We start from the raw sequence: 10,412 nt of genomic DNA on the forward strand, positions 1-10,412 counted from the left end.
ACATACAGATGGTTCACACTCTTCCCTCCCATGACATACAGATGGTTCACACTCTTCCCTCCCATGACATACAGATGGTTCACACTCTTCCCTCCCATGACATACAGATGGTTCACACTCTTCCATCCCATGACATGCAGATGGTTCACTCTCTTCCCTCCCTTGACATACAGATGGTTCACATTCTTCCCTCCCATGACATACAGATGGTTCACACTCTTCCCTCCCATGACATACAGATGGTTCACATTCTTCCCGTGACATACAGATGGTTCACACTCTTCCCTCCCATGACATACAGATGGTTCACATTCTTCCCTCCCATGACATACAGATGGTTCACACTCTTCCCTCCCATGACATACAGATGGTTCACACACTTCGATCCCTCCCGTGACATACAGATGGTTCACACTCTTCCCTCCCATGACATACAGATGGTTCACACTCTTCCCTCCCATGACATACAGATGGTTCACACTCTTCCCTCCCATGACATACAGATGGTTCACACTCTTCCCTCCCATGACATACAGATGGTTCACACTCTTCCCTCCCATGACATACAGATGGTTCTCTCACTTCGTTCCCTCCCGTGACATACAGATGGTTCACACTCTTCCCTCCCATGACATACAGATGGTTCACATTCTTCCCTCCCATGACATACAGATGGTTCACTCACTTCCCTCCCATGACATACAGATGGTTCACACTCTTCCCTCCCATGACATACAGATGGTTCACACTCTTCCCTCCCATGACATACAGATGGTTCACACTCTTCCCTCCCGTGACATACAGATGGTTCACACTCTTCCCTCCCATGACATACAGATGGTTCACACATTCTTCCCGTGACATACAGATGGTTCACACTCTTCCCTCCCATGACATACAGATGGTTCACACTCTTCCCTCCCATGACATACAGATGGTTCACATTCTTCCCTCCCATGACATACAGATGGTTCACACATTCTTCCCGTGACATACAGATGGTTCACATTCTTCCCTCCCATGACATACAGATGGTTCACACATTCTTCCCTCCCATGACATACAGATGGTTCACACATTCTTCCCTCCCATGACATACAGATGGTTCACACTCTTCCCTCCCATGACATACAGATGGTTCACACTCTTCCCTCCCATGACATACAGATGGTTCACACTCTTCCCTCCCATGACATACAGATGGTTCACATTCTTCCCTCCCATGACATACAGATGGTTCACACTCTTCCCTCCCATGACATACAGATGGTTCACACTCTTACCTCCCAAGACATACAGATGGTTCACACTCTTCCCTCCCATGACATACAGATGGTTCACACTCTTCCCTCCCATGACATACAGATGGTTCACACATTCTTCCCTCCCATGACATACAGATGGTTCACACATTCTTCCCTCCCATGACATACAGATGGTTCACACTCTTCCCTCCCATGACATACAGATGGTTCACACTCTTCCCTCCCATGACATACAGATGGTTCACACATTCTTCCCTCCCATGACATACAGATGGTTCACACATTCTTCCCTCCCATGACATACAGATGGTTCACACATTCTTCCCGTGACATACAGATGGTTCACACTCTTCCCTCCCATGACATACAGATGGTTCACACTCTTCCCTCCCATGACATACAGATGGTTCACACATTCTTCCCGTGACATACAGATGGTTCACACATTCTTCCCGTGACATACAGATGGTTCACACTCTTCCCTCCCATGACATACAGATGGTTCACACTCTTCCCTCCCATGACATACAGATGGTTCACACATTCTTCCCGTGACATACAGATGGTTCACATTCTTCCCTCCCATGACATACAGATGGTTCACACATTCTTCCCGTGACATACAGATGGTTCACACATTCTTCCCTCCCATGACATACAGATGGTTCACATTCTTCCCTCCCATGACATACAGATGGTTCACACTCTTCCCTCCCATGACATACAGATGGTTCACACATTCTTCCCGTGACATACAGATGGTTCACACATTCTTCCCTCCCATGACATACAGATGGTTCACACATTCTTCCCGTGACATACAGATGGTTCACACTCTTCCCGTGACATACAGATGGTTCACACATTCCTCCCGTGACATACAGATGGTTCACACTCTTCCCGTGACATACAGATGGTTCACACATTCTTCCCGTGACATACAGATGGTTCACACATTCCTCCCGTGACATACAGATGGTTCACACATTCTTCCCTTGACATACAGATGGTTCACACTCTTCCCTCCCATGACATACAGATGGTTCACACATTCTTCCCATGACATACAGATGGTTCACACATTCTTCCCGTGACATACAGATGGTTCACACATTCTTCCCGTGACATACAGATGGTTCACACATTCTTCCCGTGACATACAGATGGTTCACACATTCTTCCCGTGACATACAGATGGTTCACACATTCTTCCCATGACATACAGATGGTTCACACATTCTTCCCATGACATACAGATGGTTCACACATTCTTCCCATGACATACAGATGGTTCACACATTCTTCCCATGACATACAGATGGTTCACACATTCTTCCCGTGACATACAGATGGTTCACACTCTTCCCATGACATACAGATGGTTCACACATTCTTCCCGTGACATACAGATGGTTCACATTCTTCCCTCCCATGACATACAGATGGTTCACACATTCTTCCCGTGACATACAGATGGTTCACACTCTTCGAGTGACATACAGATGTTTCACACTCTTCCCGTGACATACAGATGGTTCACACTCTTCCCGTGACATACAGATGGTTCACACATTCTCCCCGTGACATACAGATGGTTCACATATTCTCCCCGTGACATACAGATGGTTCACATTCTTCCCGTGACATACAGATGGTTCACACTTTCTTCCCGTGACATACAGATGGTTCACACATTCTCCCCGTGACATACAGATGGTTCACACATTCTTCCCGTGACATACAGATGGTTCACACTCTTCCCTCCCGTGACATACAGATGGTTCACACATTCTTCCCGTGACATACAGATGGTTCACACATTCTTCCCGTGACATACAGATGGTTCACACATTCTTCCCGTGACATACAGATGGTTCACACTCTTCCCTCCCGTGACATACAGATGGTTCACACATTCTTCCCGTGACATACAGATGGTTCACACATTCTTCCCGTGACATACAGATGGTTCACACATTCTTCCCGTGACATACAGATGGTTCACACTCTTCCCTCCCGTGACATACAGATGGTTCACACATTCTCCCCGTGACATACAGATGGTTCACACATTCTCCCCGTGACATACAGATGGTTCACACTCTTCCCTCCCGTGACATACAGATGGTTCACACATTCTTCCCGTGACATACAGATGGTTCACACATTCTTCCCTCCCGTGACATACAGATGGTTCACACATTCTTCCCGTGACATACAGATGGTTCACACTCTTCCCGTGACATACAGATGGTTCACACATTCTTCCCGTGACATACAGATGGTTCACACATTCTCCCCGTGACATACAGATGGTTCACACATTCTTCCCGTGACATACAGATGGTTCACACATTCTTCCCGTGACATACAGATGGTTCACACATTCTCCCCGTGACATACAGATGGTTCACACATTCTCCCCGTGACATACAGATGGTTCACACATTCTCCCCGTGACATACAGATGGTTCACACATTCTTCCCGTGACATACAGATGGTTCACACATTCTCCCCGTGACATACAGATGGTTTACACATTCTCCCCGTGACATACAGATGGTTCACATATTCTCCCCGTGACATACAGATGGTTCACACATTCTTTCATTCACAGGCGAGGCGGGCGGCAAGCAACAGGCAGTGACGGGAATAGAATGAAAAATGTGCATTGGAACCATAGCAAGAATCGTCGAATGAGACAACAGAACCACAAGAAGAATGAGGGAATGAAACACCAGCAGAACCGCCACATCAAGAATTATATATAGACCCTAATGTAGTGAAATGCATGTAGTAGTATTAGTAACAGTAGTAGTAGTAGTAGTAGTAGTAGTAGTAGTAGTAGTAGTAGTAGTAGTAGTAGTGGTAGTAGTAGTAGTAGTAGTAGTAGTAGTAGTAGTAGTGGTGGTAGTAATAGTAGGAGGAGGTACCTCATGCACCCTGCTTGAGTCCGTCGGAACCATACCTATCAAGTCTTACGTTTTTTTTATACACAAACTTATGGTTTCTAACGCAAAATCTTATGGCAAGACACCACAGTAGCCTGACAGGTATGCACCTTTTACTCCATTCCTGTAGCTCGGTGAGGTCTTCTTGTAGGAAATCCAGTCAAGGGGTTAACCCAATAAATAACGCAGTGGAAATCCCGTAAAGTGAGAAAGTTGTTCAGGCAGGAAAATGGAGAAAGTAAAGAAAAAGAAAGTACAATTGAAGGCGGAAGGAAAGAAAAAGTAAGGAGGAAAAAGATTAAAAAAAAAGCAAAATGGAAGAAAAGATAAAAACAAACTGGCGTCATAGAAAGTTTCCAGAATTTCCATCCTAAGAGAAAATTCTTTGTACGTTTTGAGATTTTTCACTGAACTCTTGCATTCTCTGATGTGTTCAAACGCCACATGCGCCATTCATCGTGGGTTGATACAAGCATTTCCGGCCGCCAGGTGTTGATCACTTCTTCTTCTCATGTCCTTGTTATATTTCTCGTCTTCCCAGTTCACATTCCATCTTCGTTTCTCTTCCTCCTCTTCCTTGTTTTCCGTATTTCCATCATGAATTTTCTTCCGTCGTTTCTTCCTTCCTTTGTGGCACTGGTATGCTGGATATTCCCTCCCAAGGTGCAGGACTTTACATTTTTCTTCACTGAATTGTTGCAGCCACTTTTTGTTCCATTCCTGTAGCTTGGTGAGGTCTTCTGGTAGGAAATCCGCAGTCAAGGGGTTACTTTGTCCACAGTGCTGGGTCGAGGTGTCAGTTATAGCGCCGCAGAAGTGGACCCAAGCACGGTGACCTTTCGGAAAGCTCATCGGTGGCTCAGTCGGTTGCTGCCCTGCTGGCTTGTACTCAGAAGGCCCGGGTTCCCTTAGTGCACGTACATTTCGAGACTAGTGAAACATTATTATTATTGTTATTATCTGTCTGATTGAAATACATACACACAAAGGTTGGTATCATAAGACACTTTCGCCTCTCATATCAGCTACTTTTAAGGGCCAAAGAGGGGGTCATTCGGGTTCTAATGAGTGTTCCTTTATGTCCGCAGTACAGAAGAAGAGTCAAACTACTACCAGGGTCATAAAACTACTACTAGAAATGCCCACAACTACGAAAGCCTTGTCTAATATGTGTTCTTGGGCGACGAAATGTCTTAAAATACGATCCAAAGAATGACGAGACTAATGCACTTGTTCAATATACTCCTTTACTTTCATTTACACTTCCTTCTGCATCCATATTATAGAGGAGGAAGAGGATCTGGAGGAGGGAAAGTAAGAGGAGGAGGAGGAGCTCATTAGGGACTCAGTTGATGTGCTGCCGCAACTTTTACTATGAGGGCCCGGGCTCATCCCTAACACCAAGCAGTACACATTTAGAGATTTTAAACTGTTATTGCCGTGTCATTCCACGAATTTAAGCATACAAGAAAAAGATGAGTGGCCAACACAACACAATCTCTCTCTCAGGGGGCTAGACTCAAACCATTTTTTTCTTTCATTTATTTAATCACTTAATACTAATACAAATTTAATCTCTTCACCAAAGTCTGAGTTGGTACAAGGAATCTCTCTCTCTCATGTAAATACTAATATATTTTGATTTTATGTAAGGGATATGTGTCGTAAGCTTGAGATGATCTAATTCCTGATGCACCAATTTTAAAGCTTCCCACAGCAGTTATGTCACTGTTTGGCTGCCCTGGGAACTGTCACTGTCTGGCTGGCACTAACACGATGCTGTCACTGTTAACCCCTTGACTGTGGATTTCCTACAAGAAGACCTCACCAAGCTACAGGAGTGGAACAAAATGTGGCTGCTACAGTTCAATGAAGAAAAATGTAAAGTCCTGCACCTTGGGAGGGGATATCCAGCATACCAGTGCCACATGGGAAACACTCCACTATCCACCACACAGGCAGAGAAAGACCTGGGAGTATATGTTATCAGGCTACTAGTGAAAGCCAAATCTGTGCCAATCGCAGCGAACGTGTTAACAGTGCACTGATTAGCGTGGGTGTCTGCAGCCAGGCATGGACGGCAGATTGACCTCGTGTGTGGACGCGGGAAATTTGTCCACATCGGGTCAAATCTGGCGCCCAAGCCTGGCTGCACCCCCCCCCACCCCCACCCTGATCAGTGACCTCCAGTGAGTGGCACGTTAGGAGCAGCCTGATAGTGACAGTGCAATGCTGAGTGACATAAATAATTCTCTCTCTCTCTCTCTCTCTCTCTCTCAGCCACAGGTCCCACAGGATGTTTGCAAACCCCACAGACACATGACCCCCGACACATAAATAATTCTCTCTCTCTCTCTCTCTCAACAATGTAAGTTAACTGAATAAATATGGAGATAAAGAAAGTCTTATTTGAATGGAGCGGCATAGAGGAGAGAGAAATATGATATAAAAATAAGAGAAAAGAAGAAAGTTGGAATATATCAGAAGCATGCAGAGGACCTGATACTATTACTACTTCTACAACTATCACTATATTACACAATGGCTGGAAGTGGTGAATGCTGAGCTCTGAGGGTCCGAGTTCCGAGTCCAGTTTTCAACCATTAATTTAAAAGAGAACCCCAAAGGTTACTCAAGGAGGAAGAGAGGAAAGGAACAAAGAGATGGAGAATTTTGTTACATGGAGATCAAAAGCATTGGAGATACACGAAGTCTTCTAGGGAAATGGAGAACAAGAATTAGTTTTTAAGTGAGAAGATTGTCATAAAGGAGATGAAAGCATTGGAGAGATGGAGATACTAAGAAGGTTGGTATTCTCAAACACTTCCGCCCCTCACAACAACTATTCCCAAAGGCTGAAAAGGAGATCAGTCAGGCTCTAAAGGGTGGTATTTTAAGTTCTTGTTACAGAATAAGGGTCAAACTACCACCAGGGCCATGAAACTACCCCTGGAAATGCCTCCCACAACTCAAACGAAAGCCTTGACAAGTGTGTGTGCTTGGGCGCTGAAATGTTGCAGAATATGACCGTTATGTTGGTCTTGTATGAAAATGGGGAAGGGACGAGAAGTAGCTTTTATGTGAGAGAATACGAGTGGCATGTGTTAGATAGAAATTATTTAATTGATATGGAAGGGAGGAGACAACTAAGAGGACAGAGTAAGAAATTGAGAAAGGGGACTTGTTTAAAAGACACAGAAATTCAGTTTTCCATACAGGAGTGTGGATACAGGGAATGGACTTAGCAAATACATTGTTGAACGGGTAGTGTCCATATAATGACGGAAAAGCTGGACAAATATAAATTGGGAGACAGGACTGACCGAGCTTGAGCTCAGGCCCTGTATACTACAAATAGGTAAACACACACACACACACACACACACACACACACACACACACACACACACACACACACACACAGTGGTAAAGGACATGAGATCGGAATGGAGAATTGTGGAGTGGAGTGCCTCAGGGATCGGTATTGGCACCAATACTTTTCCTAGTATATGTCAATGACATGCCAGAGGGAGTAAACAGTTATATGAGCCTGTTTGCAGACAATGCAAAACTGCTAAGACATATAAGAAACAGTAAAGACTGTGAAATTCTGCAAGAAGACCTGAAAAAGATTTGGGAATGGAGTATGAAATGGGAGATGGAATTCAATGTGAAGAAATGTCATGTTATGGAAATGGGAAAGAATGAAGGAAGACCAAAATGGACATATAAATATTAAGGAAAGTTCAAGAAGAGAGAGATATGGGAGTGGCAATACAAGATAATCAACAGCCTGAGAGTCATGTTAATCTGATATTCGGCGATACGTCTAAAATGGTGAGAAATATAGGATTAGCATTCCACTACATGGATAAGGATATGATGAAAAAGTTAATAACCACTATGATCAGACCAAAATGGGAATATGCAGAGGCGGTGTGGTCTGACAACAAAAATGGTTCCAGAGCTGGAGGGATTGACATATGAAGAAAGATTAACCCGTAAAGGCCGACGATACCCCCTGCGTCTACCCCCCCACAGCCGCATTAATCGTCTTAAAATCAACTCTTGCAGAATGACCTGGAAGCAATTTTAGCTGTTAGTATACACATATATACATCAGCATGTGAAATATTTTTGCTTAGCTCTCCCTGATTGCTTCAGAATAATCGCCGGTAGTCAGAGATTGTGTTGGCGCGTGCAACCCTCGTTCCGAGCTGGGCTGGACTGCTGAGGTGTCAGACTCGGTCCGTTGTGCGCCCAGGGCCTTTTCCCGGTCTATTATGGGCCTGTTTGTTTGTTTTTGGACCCTCTGTGACAGTGGGGTAGTCGTAGATATAAGCCTACTCCTCAAGCCAAATTAGCAGCGTTACCAATGATAGCGCAGTTTTGATACACGTGTAAAGTAGCTGTCCCATAAGGGACCTATCGGCCTGCGGTGACGCAGTCCCATATGGGACCTATCGGCCTTTACGGGTTAAAGGAAATGGACCTACCAACACTTGAACAAAGAAGAGAAAGGGGAGACCTAATACAAATTTATAAATTATTGATTAAAATGGAAGAAGTAGATAATGAGGAGTTACTACTAAGAGAAGGAATAAACAACAGGAACACAAGAGGACATAGTAAAAAATTGAGGAAGGGAAGATGCTTGAGAGACATAAAGAAATATAGCTTCCCGCAAAGAAATATAGAGGTTTGGAACAGTCTAAGTGAAGATGTAGTATCAGCGAAGAGTGTGCAAAACTTTTAGGAAAAGTTGGACAAATACAGATATGGCGACGGGACCACACGAGCGTAAGCCCTGTAAAACTACAACTAGGTAAATAGACACACACACACACACACACACACACACACACACACACACACACACACACACACACACACACATTATTTCACATTTGTTTCAGCTGTTCTTTGTGTGAGTCAGAACTTGAGTCCACGCCACCACTCAAGTGTTTTCTCTGTTGCAAGTGTCAGCCTAACTAACATTCCTGAGAGCTACACCTTTCTTTCTTATTTTATTTTTCTTCTTTCTCTTTTCTAAGCACCAGTGTTGTGAAGGACAGTGTGATGGGATGTTCTCTTTCTCCTTCCTTCTTCACCTCTCACACTGCCTTCCACCCTGGTCATGCTGAAGGGACGGCCATTTCATCGCCTCCCTTCAATGTTGTCTGTCTGTCTGTATATCATGTTTGTTTTCCACCGCGACAAAAGTTCGAGTATACAAAAGGTCGCGTGCACTGTTTCGTCTTCCGCTGTGAGCTCATTATACATGTTTTTGCCATTCTAAAAATACTTGTGCTTTATCAGACCAGATGGCTCCATGAAAGTGTTTGGCTGGGAGGGAGGGAGGGAGAGGGAGAGAGGGAGGAGGAAGTGTTTGTAAGAGTGGAAAGGAAGGAAAAAGTAATGGTGAAGGCGTTTGTTTCCACTAGTGCTTTATGGGACCAGATGGCTCCATAAAGTGTTTGGCTGGGAGGGAGAGGGAGAGAGGGAGGAGGAAGTGTTTGTAAGAGTGGAGAGGAAGGAAAAAGTAATGGTGAAGGTGATTGTTTCCACTAGTGCTTTATGGGACCAGATGGCTCCATGAAACTGTTTGGCTGTGAGGGAGAGGGAGAGGGAGGAGGAAGTGTTTGTAAGAGTGGAGAGACAGGAAAAAGTAATGGTGAAGGCGATTGTTTCCACTAGTGCTTGTGTGTCTGAATCTGAGCCCATGCCAACACTGTGAAGGTCTGTGTAATTCCTATTGTAACTGTCACAACCTAAAATCACAAGGCACAGATTTCTTTTTCCTTTCTTTCTTCCTCTTCTTTCTTCTTCTCCTTCACCAGTGCTACCATTATAAAGACTAGTAAGTGCTTCTTCTTGTCATAACTGTCCATTCCCTTTCCTTCAGTCTCTTCATTTGTCTTTTTCTGTGTTTTCTCTCTTCCCTTGTAGCTGCAGATATCTTTATCTTTCCTTTTTTCCTCTTCTTCCTTCTTCTCCTTCACCAGTGCCACCGTTCTGTTGATTAGTAAGTGCTTTTTCTTGTTGTAATTGACTGTCCGTTCTCTTCCCTCCATTACTTTGCCTTCCTTCAGCTTCTTCACAGCCCAAAATCACAAGGCACAGATTTCGTTTTCTTTCCTTTCTTCCTCTTCTTCTTCTCCTTCACCAGTGCCACCATTCTGAGGGCTAGTAAGT

The sequence above is a fragment of the Eriocheir sinensis genome, unplaced genomic scaffold (assembly GCF_024679095.1).
Source record: "Eriocheir sinensis breed Jianghai 21 unplaced genomic scaffold, ASM2467909v1 Scaffold203, whole genome shotgun sequence".
NCBI lineage: Eukaryota > Metazoa > Arthropoda > Malacostraca > Decapoda > Varunidae > Eriocheir > Eriocheir sinensis.